We start from the raw sequence: 18,157 nt of genomic DNA, 5'->3' as shown, positions 1-18,157 counted from the left end.
GTGAAATAAGTCAATCAGAGAAAGACAATTATCATATGATTTCACTCATGTGGAATTTAAGAAACAAAACAGAGGATCATAGGGGAAGGGAGGGAAAAATAAAATAAGACAAAATCAGAGAGAGAGACAAACCATAAGAGACTCTTAACTATAGGAAACAAACTGAGGGTTTCTGGAAGGGAGGTGGGGGGTGGGGTAACTGGGTGATGGGCATTAAGGAGGGCACCTGATGTAATGAGCACTGGGTGTTATATGCAACTGATGAATCCCTGAACTCTACCTCTGAAACTAATAATACACTATATGTTAATTAATGGAATTTAAATAAAATTTTTAAAAAGAATAATGTAAATCTCAACAGTTAAGTTTGCAAATCAATATTTATACAACGAAGTGACTTTCTCTGATTTCTTCTTTGGGGGTGGTTGACATTCCAATATATGTTATTTAGATAGCACAGTGACCACAGACTCTGGAGCCTTATTGCTTGGATTAGAATCCTGATTCTGATCGTTTTTTTAGCTGTGTTATATAACCTCTTTACTCCTCACTTTTCTAATCTACAAAATGGAGATAGTAATAGGATTTACCTCATGGGATACTGGGAGTATTACATGTAAAGCACTTGGAATACTGTCTGACACCTAATAAATGCTGTATGTTAGCTGTGATTATTAGCATCATTGTTGAAATTAAATAATATCTTGTTATGGGCTGCATGTTGTATCCCTCTCCAAATCCGTATGTTGAAATCCTAACCCCCAACATGATGATAACTTGGAGGTAGAGCCTTTGGGAGGTAACTAGGTTTAGATGAGGTAGAATTGTCTTAATGGGATTAGTCCCTTTATAAAAAGAGGCTAGAAAGCTAGCTCTATCTCTCTCCACCATGTGAAAATACAGCAAGAAGGCTGCCATCTCAAACCAGGAAGAGGGCCCTCACCAATCTGCCAATACCTTGATTTTGGACTTCCTTGCCTCCAGAACTATGAGAAATAAATGTTTGTTGTTTAAGCCACTCAGTCTATGGTATTCTGTTATAGCAGCCCAAACTGACATATCCCAAAGCCTAGTTGTTACAATGGCTGCATTCCAAAAAATGAAGGAAAAATTTTCTATCTGAGAATCATGTTCAAACAACTATATTAAATGCCACTATAATAGAGAAAAGCAATGAATGTGTTCTAATTCCTGTATGTTCAGCTTCATCTTCCTCTAATGTTAAGAAAGACAATAGAACTAACTCTTCCTCAGAGGTATTAGCTAAATCTACTTATATAATACATAAATTATGCTCAAATGGTGCTCTTTTTTTCACTAACTGCTTACCTCACAAATTAATGAAAATAAAAAAGATTGATTCTTCCAATTCCACATCTCAATCACCTACACTAACCATATTCTCTTCATTAATGCTTTCTTTAGGAATAGAATATACTAAAAGATATACTCCTTGCTTTTTAGTAGATACAGGGAACTTCTCTCTTCTTGAAAACCTATCTGTTCTCCAAGAGTTCAAAACACTAAAAATTAGTTTAGGGTATACATCTAAGAAGAAATGATTAGTTGTGAACTGAAACAAGTCTGTAGCACTGGTAGATTTAACTCATATTATTTACACCACACTTCTCAAGTATTTGCCAGTTTAAGAAAAAGGTTACATCCAAAGTTTTCTTTAAGTTAGGTTATTGTACAATGATGCAAGTAAGTGAAGAGAATCAAAATATGACAATAAAACATATTAACAATTCAGAAAGATAAATACCAAATACTGGCAACTCTTTCTCTAAATGAGCTCCAATTTTATTTCACATAGCTCCATATTTACAGAAATTTGGGACTTTCTAAAGTCTTTTCTCTCTACTCAAATTTGTATCTTGAGCACTGATTTTGAATTGTATTTCAATCCTTTCTACCACTTACCACTTCCTGCTGTTTTGTAACTCACCATTTCTGTAGACCAGTACTTTCAAAACCTTTTTCAAATATTTTCTCTTTCTGAACATATACCCATAATTTATAAGACCAGGAGTTTAAATAAATACTGTATTTCATTTGTTTTTAGGTTCTTTTAGAACTGTCTTTGTAAACACTAGCTTCATCTTTTATTAATGAATATTACTGGTCCATAGATGTGCAGTTTTTTAAATCCTGTGGCCTCTACCTTCCAAATATCTTTTAAATACTGCATCTTGGCCCCATCCTTATTGGCATCTCTAAGTTGAGCCCCTGGCCACTTCTCATCTAGATTCTTGCACTAGTTTTAGACCTCCCTCTGCTTCCAATCTTAACTTCTTCCAATTCATCCAATTCTGAAGGTTTTAAAAAAATGTTTCCAAGACAAAAATCTGATAACATCCTATCCTGCTTAAAATTCATCAATGTACTCTTTCATCTCTAGAATTATGTCTGAATCCTTTAATGCAGTTAATATGGCATACTAGTTAGGAAATTTTTTGCAAGTAACAGAAACAACTTTTAACTAAGGAAAGACACAGGGTGGCTCACAAAATCAAAGAAAAGATTATTAAATAGGCTTAGAAAAGGAGGTTCCAGATGCAGGAACACATGGATGGTCTCTTCAGAATACCAATCATGTCAGTCTTTGGGTCATTCAGATGATATACAAATATCATGGACGGAGCCTATGATTAGCAGCTTTAAATCATCTGTCCACTCCTTGGTGTCTAACAAGACTGTATCCGATGTGAGGTGACAGTTTCCATGGCAGAGAACACTAATTAGTCACAATTTTGTATCTTTTCATCATATTTTTTTACTTCATACACAGTCTCTTATAATAAATACCACATTTTTATCCTCCCAAAAATAGTGTGACCATGTGACTGAGTTCTGGCCAAGGGAGCATAAATCTTGAAGTTGTCGTGTGCAACTTCAGGAAGTATCTTTAAAGATGGGGGCATGTTTTTTTCTCCCCCTCCTCCTTTCTGCTGGCTGGAATGCTGAAGGGATAGATGGGTCCAGCAGGCATCTTGGACATCAAGCGGCTTTGGGAATGGAGAATCCATCTCTAGTGAAATAATAGCATGGAATAAATCTGGGTCTCTGCTACCATGAAACACCACAGCAGCACTAGCTTGACTACCTCTATACTCTCTTATGTGAGAGAGAAACAGACACATTTCTAGTTAAAGCCACTATTATTTATGGGGTTTCCATCACTTGTAGCCAAATCTAAACTGAACTAAAACAGCCCCTCATAGCAACTCAAAATGTTAATACTGGAAGAAAGAATAATGGAGGCTGGACAAGAATAAAACAATAGATGCCCTCTCATGATTTTCAATCACTCCATTTGCCCTTTCCCTCATTTTATGCAGAGTTAATTTCTATTTAGGGTTTCCCAAATATATCAAGCTCTCCTAGCAAAAACATCCAGCTGCCTGGATTGCTTTTACCCCCTTCATCTAAATGGCTAGCTTCTATACACGCCAAGTGTCAGGCCATCAATCCTTACTTCTTTATTGTTTTCTGGATTCCCATAATCCAAGGTGTCTTTTACCCTCCCTGCGAATTCTCACACAATTCTGCAGGTTCACCATTGTGCTTACCATATTTACTTTTAATGATTGGTTTTCTTGTCAATCTTTTATACTAACTAAAGTATGAACTCTTGAAAAACAGCATCTTAGATTGGTTTCTCTAGAAACCAACTCTCAGGGGTGAGAACTGCATACATAACGTCTCTTGGGATGCATTCTCAAAAAACATATCTGTAAGGAAGCAGGGAAGGCAGGACTGGACAGAGGGAGAGGCTGACCTACAATGCAGTTGAACCAGATGGACCTGAAGCTCCAGACCATCCAAGGGGGCAGGAGGGCCCTCTGGGGCTGGGGTGGCTCTTCAGAGTTGTCACAAATTGAGGCAAGGGAGTAAGTAGGCCTTGCTTTCTTTATATGAACCAGTTATTTATTTTGTCCCTTCTCCTACTGCCAACCCCCCTTCACCTCCCAAGGAGATAAACCTGGAATGAGAAGGATACCTGTGGCCAAGGGCAATTCCCAAGGGGGACTTAACTATGATCCTTTAGCAGCAGGTATCCTCAGCAACAAGGGGATAGGTAAGCACCACAGTATCCACTATAGTGAGAGACTGTGTCTTGTTCATTTGGAAATAATGCAATGCTTAAAATACTGAAAAAAATAATTTAGTTTTGAATAAATGGATGGATGGATGGATGGATGGATGGATGGATGGATGGACTGACAAACCAATGGATAATGATGTCTGTTTTCAGGCAGAGGGGACAAAATCAATAAAGGAGAAATAGAAGAGTCTCATGAAAATGATAACAATGGAAGCAAAGTCCTGCCAGAGAGAGGAAGATAGAGTTGCAGTAACACATCAGGTCTAGGCTGACATTCTTTAGAGAGGAGGTACATAGTAGGAATGACAGTTGTGGCATGTGTAGACCGAAATCGTCTTGAAGATAAGGAAATAAGGAATGATACTTCATTTGTTATGATAACAACAAAAAAACTAGTATTGATTCAAAGAAGAAAAATATATTGAGGTAATTTGAGGAGGTAATTTGAAGGTAAAAGCTTCAATATTTTCAGCAAAATGGGAGGTAAAAATAATTAGTGAAAATTGAATAAAAGTATGTAAGACCATTAACAGGGTTAAAGTTTGTAAAAATGTTATAGGAGTGTCTCAAGAAATGAAGAGATATGCAGAAGGTTGGCATCTAGATAGGGAATTGTTCAACCATGACGGAAGTTCAGTTGATGGGAGTTATTTGTCATACACCAGGTCACAATAGTCAATGCTTAAAGGAGAAAAGTTATTTTTAGAATTTTCATTTCAAAAAATATTCTACTGAAAACATAGGTAGACTAAATTTATTCAACTTAATATTATCCTTTACTCCTATGTAAGGCCAATTTTTTCTCACCTAATGCCATAGTTTACCCTAGAGTTCTTTCTTGGTGTGCATCCATGGGTTTAGACAAATGTATGACATATATCCATCATTATAATATCAGAGAGTATTTTCACTTCCCTAAAAATCCTCTCTGCTTTGCCTATTTAGCTCTCTTTACCACCTCCACCCCCCAATCCCTGGCAACCACTGATCTTTTTACTGTCTCCATAGTTTTTTCTTTTCCAGAATGCCATATAATTGGAATCATACAGATTGGCTTCTTTCAGATTGGCTTCTTTCACTTAGTAATATGCATTTAAAATTCCTTCATGTCTTTTCATGGCTAGATAGCTCATTTTTTTTTATGCCGAATAATATTGCATCGTCTGGAGGTATTGCAGTTTATTTATCTATTCATCTACTGAAGGACAGCTTGACTGATTTCAGGGTTTGGCTATTATGAAAAAATGGAAGGCCAATTCTAAAAGAAAAAACGTTTAAATTCTTTTTCCTCTTTAAAGAACTCAAATTATGTTGTTAAATCCTGGAATTCTTGGGAGAGAAAAAAGTCATATACTAATAGCCTCCTTTTGTTAGTAGCTCTTTCTAAAGATATGTTGTAAGTTCACAAAATTCATTTAGAATATGTCTTCCTTATGGGACATAAATTTCATTACCATGAGCAAAAGCAGCATCTTCGTCATCATCTGCTACATCTGATATGTTTATGGCTCATCATTGTTTGCCAAGGGCTTTACATACATCAACCACTCAATCCTCCTTAAAGTATTGTGAAGCAGAAATTTATCCTCAGTATAAACAAGTGACTTGGGCAAAGTCATATAACTAGCACATGGTAGATCCAAAGCTAGAACCTGTACCTAACTCCTGACCCATGACTTCTGATACCTTCATACACTGATGCTCAAATATGGAATACACTGATACTCAAATATACTTTCCTCTACTTTCAATAATTCCAAACTCTGAAGGTCAATTTAGCTATTAAGCATCTATTTCTTCATCATTCTTGAATTCTTTAAAATTTACCAGGTAAGTGCTACAAGAAGGAAATACCCAATTGGAGAAGTCACATTTTATCTATACAATAAACCATGATCTTTGGTGTAACAACTGCCAAGCAAAAAAACAATCACCACCATCCTTAGTTAGAAAACAATAGGATTTTTGCCTGAGGTGGAATGATGGAATAAAGCCCCAAACTGGCAATAAAAAGCTTCAGAGGAAAAGCCTGGCATCGATCTAATAAATAAGTTTACCCGAGAAAGAGAAAACACATTCCTTTCCAATGCTCTGTGTGAAAACATAAGCAGCACAGTGACATTTGTTTAAAAAGTCATCTGAAACATATTTACAAGTTCCAATTAGCAGAAAATTCCTACCAATCTGAAATTTCTACAAGTTATTTTTTTCCAGGATCTGTTTGAGGATTTATTTGATTTTGTTGATATGTTTTCACAATCTCAAGTTCCTACCTAAAAGAGTTCTTAGCATCATGCTTAAGCACAGCCAAGTCCATGCGGCAGGAAAACAGTGTATTTATCTACCCTACTACATTGAAACGTTTGCACCAGGCTGACCATAAAAAAATAGTAATAATCCCAGTGCAACTCTCAGCTATGCATATTAGGAACAGCATGTGAAACCAGGGAGACAGCAGTGAATCTAAACCAGCCAAAGACCATAAGCAGGAACTCTTCTGACTCCAGCAGTTTAGGAATAATGCAGATAAATCACAGAGCAAGCAAAGGGGAATAGAATGCATTTCAGGCTTGGCTCAGAGGAAAAGACATATGAGACACACTCAGGGAAACTAAATTTATACAGTCTAGAGAATGAGCTTCAAGGAGGGAACCTGATCATAATCTATAAATACCACCAAGGTAACACCATAAATAATTAAGGAGAAGAACTATTCGTTGTCTCTGCAGCAAGTCTAAAAACGAAGTTTTAGATTTACTTTTCCCTTCCTTTCTTTTTGGCATCAAAACATGTTGATATTGAGAGTTGTTTGCTCCTGCCTGGGATATATTGGGACAGAGCACTAGACAGGTAGGTGCCTGTAGCTAGTCTATCCTGCATGAGGAGCATGACTATCTCTCTTTCTCTCTAGCCATGCAGGCCAGGACTATAAAGAGCAGGTGCAGAAGCAGAAGAGTAGGACCTCTCTCAGCACACACTTCTACACTCCAGGAAGTCAGAGCACCCATACCCTTCTAAAAGCCAAGCATAGAACTGAGCTACATGTTTTTTTGTTTTTTGTTTTTCTATTTAGAGAGAGAGAGAGACCACCTGAACATGTGTGTGAGCCCAGGGAGGGACAGAGGGAGACGGAGAAAGAATCTCAGACTTCACGCTGAGCACAGAGCCCCAAGTGGGGCTCAATCTCATGATCCTGAGACCATGACCTGAGCCAAAACCAAGAGTCAGACACTTAGCCGACTGAACCACCCAGGCACGCCAGAGATTTTACTTATTTATTTTAGAGAAAAAGAGAGAGAGAGAGAATGAGCACAGGGGGAAGGGCAGAGGAAGAGGAAGAGAGAATCCAAGAGGACCCTGCACTGAGTGCTGAGCCAGAAGTGGGGCTCAATCTCAGGACCCTGAGATTGCAACCTGAGCCAAAACCAACAACCTAACACTTAACCCACTGCGCCACTCAGGCACCCAAGTTACATGTATTTTAAATATCATTTATTCTTGCATCTATTTGCTCAAATGAGTGCTTACCATGTGCTAGGAGAGTGCTTCTCAATCCAAGTGCAAACAAATCACTTGGGGGTTTCCTTAAATGCAGATTCTGACTTAGTAGTTCTGGAGTGGAGCCTGAAATTCCATGTTTTTAACATGCTTACAGGTAATGTCGATGCTGCTGAGTAATAAGGGGCTCTGAGTAATAAGGGGCTAGGAGCTTAGTCCCTTGGTATAGACAGACACAGAGAGAGATAACTAAAACACAATATGGTAACATGCCATAGGCACCTAATCTAACCCGGGAAGGAGGTACAGCGAAAGCAAGCTTCCTGAAGGGACCAATCTTTTGACCTGAGTCTGAAAAGATGTTAGTGCAATTAAATATCAGAAAAGAGTACTCAGGAAATTCCAATGATATTCATTCATAGGTAATTAATATGGATATTTTGAGGATTAAGAGGTATTCTACAAGCTGCTGACTTTCTTGGGTTAGTCTATGAGATTTTACAGTGCTCTACCATAAGAAGAGTGTGGAGTAGAAATAACACAGGCTTTTGGGTCAAATAGCCTCTTCTGAGCTTCAGTTTCCCAGTAGTAAAACAAGCATAATAAAACAATACACAACAATCAACTCCAAATAAATCAAAGACCAGAATGTTAAGAGCTAAACTATAAAATTCTTAGATGACGGCATAGGGGCAAAGCTTCATGGTGTTGGATTTGGCAATGATTTCTTGGATAGGAGTGCCAAAAGACAATAAAAGAAAAAATAGATAAATAGGGCTACATCAAAAAAAAAAAAAAAAACCTTCTGTACATCAAAGGGTACTATCAAATGTCCTTTGAATGAAAGAATGAGAAAACAACCCACTCATTGGGAATCATATATCTGATAACAGGTTAATATCCAGAATACATAAGGAGCTCCCACAACTCAACAACAAAAAAACAAACAACCCTATTCAAAAATAGGCAAAGGACTCAAATAGTCTTTTGAATTTCTCCAAAGAAGATATACAAATGGCCAATAAGATATACAAATAGCCAATAATTTCTCCAAAGAAGATATACAAATGGCCAATAAGAAAAGATGCTCAACATCGCTAGTCTTTAGGGAAATGTATATCAAAACCACAATGAGATACCATCTCACACTTGTCAGGATGGCTATTAAAAACAGCAGTAACAACAAAACAGGAGAAAACAGTACGAGCAAGGATATGGAGAAATTGGAACCCCTGTGCACTGGTGGTGGTATTGTAAAATGCAGCCACTGTGGAAAAGAGTATGGTGGTTCCTCAGAAAATTAAAAATAGAATTACTATATGATCCAGCACTTCGTTTCTGGATGTATACCTGAAAGAACTGAAAGCAGGGACTTGAACAGGTATTTGAACACCCATCTTCATAGCATCATTATGCACAATAGCCAAAAGATGAAGGAAACACAAGTGTCCATTCATGGATAAATGGATAAATAAGCTAGACAAGGGAATAGTATTCAGCCTTAGAAAGGAAGAAAATTCTCACATATGCTACAGCATGGATGAAGACATTATGTTAAGTGAAACAAGCCAGTCACACAATGACAAATACTGTATGACTCCACTTGCATGAGGTACTTAAAGTAGTCAAATTCAGAAAAAGATGTAGAATGGTGATTGCCGGGGTGAGGGGGAGGGAGAAATGGGAGTTACTGCTTAATGGGTACAAAGGTTCAGTTTTGCAAGATGAAGAAGTTCCAGAGATGGATGGTGGTGATGGTTACACATCAATGTGAATGTACTTCATGCCACTGTACACTAAAAAATGGTTTAGATGATGAGGTTTATGTGTATTTTAGTACAATTAAATATAATAATAATAAAAAATTAGAAACGACAAAAAAAATCCTTGCTAATCATTCCACAATATATATAACGTATACCAAATCATCACCTTGTACACTTTAAATATATACAATTATATTTGTTAATAATTTCTCAATAAAGTTGGGGGAAAAAACAACCTATCTACAGGGTTTCAGAAGAGATAACAAATGTCAGTTCTTAACAAATATTAAAGCTATTTTTTCCTTTTATGAACCCCTAAAATAAACTATCTCCAGCCTCACCATAAATGCTTTCCTTTTGCTCCCATTCCACTCCATTCCTGACTACTCTGGATGTGCTTATGTCTAAAGAAAATCACATTGAATTTACACATTTCACTTCTTTGTTTAATGTTTTAAATGTATTATCCCACTTGCTCACTAAGCATTCTGGAAATAATTGCTCATGAACCTATTCTTTAACAGAGATACAGACAGGGCAATCATCCACCCTAGGTTTTTCAAGGCAGCTCTGATTTCAAATATTCTGCCCACTCATCAAACAATTGTCTCCAGTTTTTGGCTTAAAAATATTATTGCCCAAAATATAAAACGGAATATTCTGAATTGCTGCCACAGTCTCTGGAAAGTGTTTTACTACATTTTTTCTTCAATAAGCTCAATTTGATAGATGCTCATGTTGGAATCTCTATACATGAGGTTCTATGGGACAGACCTACATGATTATGACACGGTCCCTGCCTTCCGGGTGTTCATAGTCTAGCGGCCACTGTGTGTGTGCCGGAAGGTGGCCAGCAGAAAACAAGGGAAGAAGCATCCCAGAATGTAGTCTAGTGTTTGGTACCAAGCCACTTGTTTTAAGTCCCATCGTCTTTATTTCTCTGGCCCATCCAAGAAAAGACTGAAATAAAAGATGCCTAAATGCCAAAGTAATTTCTAACATTACAGATGTGTGCCCACTGGTTCATTTGAACTTCACATCTGCAGCTCAAAGAATGAGTCTTCCTAAAATAGATACAAAATGGCATTGAAAGGCTATGCAGCAGTCACAGGGTCTACTTCCTGAAACCTCTCGACAGAATATGGAATTTGCCCCCAAGAGAACATAAAGAAAATGCTCTGTGATTGGCAAGCTCCTGAGGAATGTGCAATCATAATAAACTAGAATTCGAGTGGAAGTAGATTTGGAAAAAACACTGTTCTTGTCCCTGTTCTATCATGAAGGATAGGATTGAACCCTATAGCTACTCTTTAAATCATTTTTACTGAAGAAAAATTCTGGCGAGAAAGGAAAAATCTACAAATGAGCAAAGTGTCGAGCATGGCAATTATGATGATGAATGATTTGCTGAACAATATATTACACAGAGATTCTTGCTCTCTGTGAGCACCATAATGTTATTATTTTACACCGTGCCCCTTGAAATACAATTCTAACCATAGAATCCACTGCTGTCTTCTCTTTCCACTTTAGAAGAATTAAAAGAAGAAAGAGTAATTAGAAAAGTCATTCAGAGGACTCTGAATAAACCTAAAATTATACCATTCCACTAGCGATAGAAAAATCAAAGGTTGACTTCAATCCCCAAATATCTGGACCATAAAACATCACTTCTCTCCATGCACTGTCACTTAAATTTGAATTATCCAGTGTAATAATGCTTTTTTTAAAAACCTATGTTTCTTGAGTAACAAGATTTCCAATAAAAAGACCATCCACTCATAGGAAAAAAAATATATAGATGACCAAGTTTCAAAATAACCCTTCATCTCAGCCCCAAATCCAAATCACTGACTCAGTTTGGTGGTGTTGATATTTTTGTTCCCAGTTCTATCTTCAGAACTGTATCCAGGTTACATAGCCAAGAGGATCAAACAAGATTTTTACTAATGGCACGGGTATGCATTCCTGACCTAATACATACCTAATCATCAAGGTTTGTGAATTTCCACCTACTGGGTCCCTTCAGCCCATGTCCATCCATTTTTAATGCATGGAACAAGAAATCTTCAGGAGTGTAGAGCTATTATTTTAATCCCATTACTGTCACAAATTCGTCACAATATCTCCCCAAACCACCTTCTTTTCTAAAACTAGACCTCAATTATCTTCACCTGGATTACCTCTTTCTTATTCCAAATTCTGAATTTTTAACATTCCTCAATTCAGACAACTTTCAAATCTGCTAAAAGTAGCATTCCTTACAATTTTTGTCCTAGCTTTAGGTATCACAGGCAAGACATTAATATATATTGGTAAATACTCAGAAATAATCTCTATTTTCTTTTTTATTTTTAATCATTTCTCACCATTTGAACAATCCATCACTCCTCACTGGGCACCAGCAAAGTGATTGGCCCTGACGTAGAAGCTGAAGAGGAGATAATAAGGTAATGAGCATCCTCCCTAATACTAGAGACATTTAATCAAGCACAAGATGACCATCAGGACTTTATTTCCTTCATATTTTTATATGTTCCTATTTCCTTTGTTCATTCTCGGAAATGTATTCATCTTCTCCTAACTCAGACTATCCTTCACAGACAATAACTTCGGTGAATGAGAAGAATAGAGAAAAGTCCTAAAAGCTGAACTGTTTAGTACTTCTCAAACATTAACGTCCATATAAATCGCCTGGGAAACTTGCTTAAATGCAGATTCTGACTCAGTCAGTCTAGGCCGGAGCTGAGATGATCTATTTCTAACAAGCTCCCAGGTGATGCCTACTGTTGATAACTGCCAGAGCACTGAGTAGCAAGGGGCTACACTGGAAGCTCTCCAAGTGCAGTGTCTCTGTCGGTCTTTCATACCTCACTTTGGCCCAGTGCCTGGCCCACTGCCCAGCATATAGTAAATGCTCAATAAGTATCTTGGGAATGAATAGTCATGGAAGAGACATAATTAAAGAAGGGGAAAAGAATATAGACAAGTACATTCATCTCAACTCAATTTTTCTCTTATATAGGGTTGGTCAAACCATTTTTAAACTCAACTTCGCATCCTGAACATCAAACTGATCCATATTTGACTCACCATCCCTACCTTTTGATTTTCCCCCACACCCTTCCCTCAGACTGGGCCATTTTCCTCCATACATGTACATAAATGCATGCCCATTGTATAGAGCACCTATAACCTACCTGTTCCTGTTCCCCCATCAAAACCTGGGTCGGCCAACCTCTTTGGTTCGAGTCCCACCTCTTCCATGAAGTTCTGCCCAGCGTCCTTGGCCATACCCAATACCCAGAAAGTCTATATCTCACAGTTATTTTGGACACCAGAAGTAGAGCAAAATGACACGTAAGCAGCTCCATAGCAGATATAATTCATAACTCTGATGGCAGAGTAATGAAATGTCCTTCTGTCAGGGTAAAATTCACTGAGAGAGCTGTCTTATATTTGCACGATCCCTGCTAAGTAAATAAAATTTATCATCTTCAGAGTGTTCTCCATTCTTGGGATAGAAGAACAAGTGAAAAATTTGAGTCAGGCCATTTATAAAGACAAGACACCAAGACATGCTGTGGTGTGGTGATTAGAGCATGGATTTTGGAGACCAACACTTGGGTTCAAATCCTGCCTCCATCACTAATTATGTCTATGGCTTTGGCCAGTCCTCTGGCTTGTAGGAGCCCAAAGCTGGGCATTTAAAGGGGGATAAATGACATCCAATAAACTTTCTGTAAAGATTATTGTTTTGTTGTTTTGTTGTTGTTGTTGTTTGTTTGTTTATTATGTTATGTTAATCACCATACATTAAAGACTAAATGAGATAACAGATTTAAGGTGCTGAGCAGAGTGCCTGGCATATACTCAGATTTTGCTATCGGAGCCATTACCACAGAGGGTTTTATGTAGACAGCACTATCACCTGGGAACTTGTTAGGAATACAAACAAATTCTCAGGTCCCACCCCAGACTTCCTGAATTCCAAACTCTGGGAGTGGGGCCCAGCAATCTGTTTTTTTTTTTTTAAAGATTTTATTTATTTATTTGAGAGAGAGAATGAGATAGAGAGAGAGAGCATGAGATGGGGGAGCGTCAGAGGGAGAAGCAGACTCCCTGCCGAGCAGGGAGCCCGACGCGGGACTCGATCCCGGGACTCCAGGATCATGACCTGAACCAAAGGCAGTCGTCTAACCAACTGAGCCACCCAGGCGCCCCCCAGCAATCTGTTTTAAACAAGCCCTGGGAAATCAGATGCTAAGTTTGAGAAGCACTGTTCTAAATGTTAAAGAAACTGGAGATGTTAACGATCTATGATTAGTGTCAGGCACAGGAGGAGATACTCACTAAATGTGTCTTATTATTTTTGCTAGGAAAGCCCTTTTATTCTACTTCTTAATGCTAACTCTCCTGCCCAGCGTATCCAACTGCCTAGTTGCTTCAGTTCCGGAGCTGCCTAATTGCCCGCCTTTGAGAATGCCCCAAACTGCTGCTCACAAACTATTTAATTGCTTATCCAACTGCCTACCTAGAAACAGCCCTGGTCCTCATTACCGGCGGCTGACCCCCGGCTGCAGGAGCACAACCAGGAGTTGTCCCATCGCAGGAAAGCAGCCTTGAGCCCAAGCTCTGCGCACAAAGCTCCAATGGCCACATTTCCCCTCTCACAGTTCATGTCGTGGTGGCCCCAGGAACCAACTACATGTGTGACTCTGAATTGCTTTGGCTTTTTTGAGCTTTGATTTTGGAGTTCTATTTTTCTTTGCTTTTATTTTTTTTTTTTTCTTTTTTAGAGTTGGGGGAGGCGGTTGGGGAGAGTTGCTTTTGTTTCCTTAACAGCAAACAGTAAAACTTTTCCATAAAAACTGTGTATTCCTCAAGGCCAGACAGTTAAGCAGCTGGGGCATTTTGGGCACCGCCTGTTACTGATTTTATTTCCTTTTCACTGCGCTTGCAAGCAAGTCATTTATCTTTAAGTTAGCAAGCAAGAAATGGGAAATAAAAGAAATATGTTTTATTTAAAGCAGTGTTTGGGGCTAGGCATGATGAGGGATATGGACACTGCCTACACTGATTTCATTTTCATTACACTGCACTGACAGCAAAACCATTTATCTTTTTTGGAGTCCCACTTTCATCCTCTGCCTCCCTTATGTTTCTCTTGGTTCTGTCCTCCTGTCATACCAGTGTTCTTGAATTTTGATGAGAACAAACTGGTGGCATGCAGGACAACTGAGTCCTTTGGGTACCAAGCTCCAAGACATCCTTTTCCTCTCTGAGGGATTTGACGTAGGATAAATAAGCCATCATTTCATGGTGTAAACCAGAAGAAAACAAAAACAAAAACAAACAACACTTTTTTCCATCCAAATGAGATAAACAAAAATCAAAGAAAATGTTCTACTTTCACCACTGATTCTTCTTTTAAAATGAAGATATATGATTCTACCATCTACCAATGCAACCTGTAATACAGCAGTGAAACAAAATTGGAACAAGCTAGAAATTTCCTCAAAAACCAAAGAATTGAGGTTCTCTAATAAGTTCCATCTGCTTGCTTTTAAAACAGGACACAACACCCACTTCCAAGACTCAGTGGGAAAGGTATTGCATTATCAACATGGGGGATAAAAATGGGTTCAGTGCATTCAATATCATCCTTTTGCTCCAGTAATTCTCTGATTTCCCATGTTTTGCCCTAGATATATGAAATTCACATTTCCAGATCAAATTGGATTTCTCTGTAGTCTAAATATTGTTTTAAAATTGCTGAGTTTATTGTCAACTATAAAATTTAAAGACTGATTTATCTGAAGTAGATGAACTCTACCAACACTGTTCTCCACTTAATATTCAAAAGTAAGAATATACCTTTAGCAAACTGAGGGTTGCTGGAGTGGTGGGAGGGTGGAAGGGATGGGGTGGCTGGGTGATGGACACTGGGGAGGGTATGTGCTATGGTAAGCACTGTGAATTGTGTAAGACTGTTGAATTACAGACCTGTAGCTCTGAAACAAATAATACATTATATGTTTAAAAAAAGAAGAAGAAGAAGATAGTGAGAAGGGAAAAATGAAGGGGAGAAATCGGAGGGGGAGATGAACCATGAGAGACTATGGACTCCGAGAAACATACTGAGGGTTTTAGAGGGGACGGGGATGGGTGGGATGGGTTAGCCCGGTGATGGGTATTAAGGAGGGCACTTATTGCATGGAGCACTGAGTGTTATATGCAAACAATGAATCGTGGAACACTACATCAAAAACTAATGATGTAATGTATGGTGACTAACATAATAAAATAAAATTAAAAAAAAAAAGAATATACCTTTAGCAGTGCCATAAGGCCCTCTGGTTGATCAATCATAGTAGACAGTGTACAATAATTACTGATTTTCTTATCTGTCTCCTAATCAGCTGACTGTGAGCTGGGAAGCATGCAGGATAACCAATGTCTAGCAAAAGACAAGATTATGGTGAACTCTCCATAAATGTGTTTGTGATGGAATGAACAAGAACCTTAGAAAACTTATAAGAAACTCTTTTTCCTATGTTAATAGAGACAGTTTTGATAACATCAGAGAAATGGGACCAAATAAAATAGGGATACCAGAAGGCTAAGTTATTACTCAGAAGCTTATGTGATTTAGCTGTTAAATAAACTAGATATTACAGTATTAGCCAAAATAAATAATAAATTATTTACTCATACAGGATTATGTCAATTAAGAGAATCCCTTGAAAATATGTCTTGAAAACTAACAGTATGACAAAGTTAGCAGCAAACAAACTTTTCCTCACTGTAAAATTTCTTCACTCTGTGTAAAGTTAAATCTTGTCATGTTAAACCATTTCAGCAAATTTTTTTCTGGCTCAATCCACTTATGATGCTTATGTAGTATAGTTTCTCTCTAAAATATAACATGGTGGAAATGTACTAAAATGTCAGAAATATCTAGAGTAAAAATGATCTGTATGCTTCCCACCCAAGGCCCCCAAATCATAAAAACACAAATTGCTTTCCTATTTTATCTTCCTAAGATCATGATGAATTAAGTCATCAATAATTCAAAGGTACATGTAAGATTATCTCTTTTATCTTTAGGCATATGCACAAGCATTTAAAAGGGAAACCAACAGAAAATGTGTGAATGCTGTTTATAAAAAGAATATAGATCAAATTTAAATTTGAACCATTAAATTGTAGAAAGTGACCCACCACAAAAAAAGAAATTCCAAATTAGGCAATTACTTATAATGTGTCTGTAATACCCAGCTTCTGTCTTACTATCCCTGAACACCTAACCCATCCTATAATGCCAGCATTTGTAGAAATCTAACATCAGCATGTGTCAGTACACAGCAAAGCGAAAGTCACCCATGCTAGCGTCAAACTCAAAATGGAGTTTTGGAGTCTCAGATTTCAATATTTTGGCTTTGGTCGATATAATTTATAACGTGACATTGTTTAAACCTGGTAAGCCAGGTTTTTCCCTCTGATACTCCTGGGCCATTTACAATGCATGTCAGGATGCAAAACCCAGAGTGACTGGTGTTGATTAGGTAAGAGCCAGGCAAGGACAATTACTAAAACTGGGCTGCTTGCCCTATACACACTCCCAGTAAGAAAACAGAGGGAAAAATATGTAGGTGAGAGACAAGTGGCAAAAAGAAGTCTGTGTAGAAAAAATTCCCAAAACAATCTTCTGAAAGTCAAAGCTAGTTCTTTTATATTTATGGTCTGATATGTAATCAAATGGCTTAGGTGTTAATTTTATGTTACATCTTTTTATTTTCTTTTTAAATTAATCCCATAAAAGAGAACAACTGCTAAGAGCTAGTTTCATCTGGGATTTAAGAAGCTTCAAAAGAAAAAAAAAAAGTGTGTAAGTCTGCAAGCAGGAAAAAAAAAAAAATCATCCGTAAAATCATCTACAGCATCTCTTAATTGTGGCCTCAGAGCAGTCTCCTCTACTGACAATGTCACTATGAATATTGTGTTGAAATCTGAAAAGAAATGTCTGTGGTCAGTCTGGTGATTCAGTGTGTTCTACTTAGGTGATCCATTAAGTCATAATGATTTCTCAAACACAAACAGTTTTAGAACATCATGAATCCAACTTAAGTACTTTCATCAGGAGGACTTAATGATGTGAGGAAAAAATGTTCATCCATTCATTCATTCATTCATTCTCCCAACCAATACTTTTCAACTTGGGAAATCTACATCAGACTTCTATGACTGCCTAACCCACAAGTCTCACCACTGTGCCCCATTTTTCTCTGTATCTCCTAATATTATTAAGGGGATATAAAAAAGGGCTCTCCCACTCAGGCTTCATGCTCACTAAACAAGCTCCTGCTCAGAGTCTCCAACCTCTGTGTCCCTCCTTCTCACTGGACACATCAGCTCAAACCATTTTGTGAAATAACCTCCAGTTGGTAGAAGACATGAGTAAGATAAAAGTCCTCACGAGAAGTATCCAAAATAAATAAATAAATAAAAATCTGGCAATAGACTTTATCTTTTTCTCTAGCTTAAACAAAACTTAGAATCATAAAATCAAAGAACTTTAGAGCTTGTAGGGATAGAAGCAGAAAGGGTGACAGAGAGAAAGAGATGGAAAATAATCTAATCCAGAAGTTTCCAAATAGGGGTCCCGAGGTTGTTACTGCTCCTTCCCAATGTAATCACTATTCAAGTCAAAATGAGAAAGGTCAGAATAATGCAGCAAGTTTTCACAAAGCTTAATTTGTTCAATATGAAGAACTACCTGTTA

At 37.7% G+C, this 18,157-nt stretch overlaps 1 protein-coding gene across 1 annotated transcript in view; it reads right to left on the bottom strand.

Moving 5' to 3' along the window:
* The window catches only part of TRHDE (thyrotropin releasing hormone degrading enzyme), a 367,225-nt gene that overhangs the window by 293,449 nt on the left and 55,619 nt on the right, over positions 1–18,157 (bottom strand). The gene's annotated exons all lie outside the window — the stretch shown is intronic.

The sequence above is a fragment of the Halichoerus grypus genome, chromosome 6 (assembly GCF_964656455.1).
Source record: "Halichoerus grypus chromosome 6, mHalGry1.hap1.1, whole genome shotgun sequence".
In the NCBI taxonomy this organism is placed as follows: Eukaryota; Metazoa; Chordata; class Mammalia; order Carnivora; family Phocidae; genus Halichoerus; species Halichoerus grypus.
Note: the sequence above shows the minus strand (reverse complement) of the source record. Positions and strands in the feature narration are given on the sequence as shown.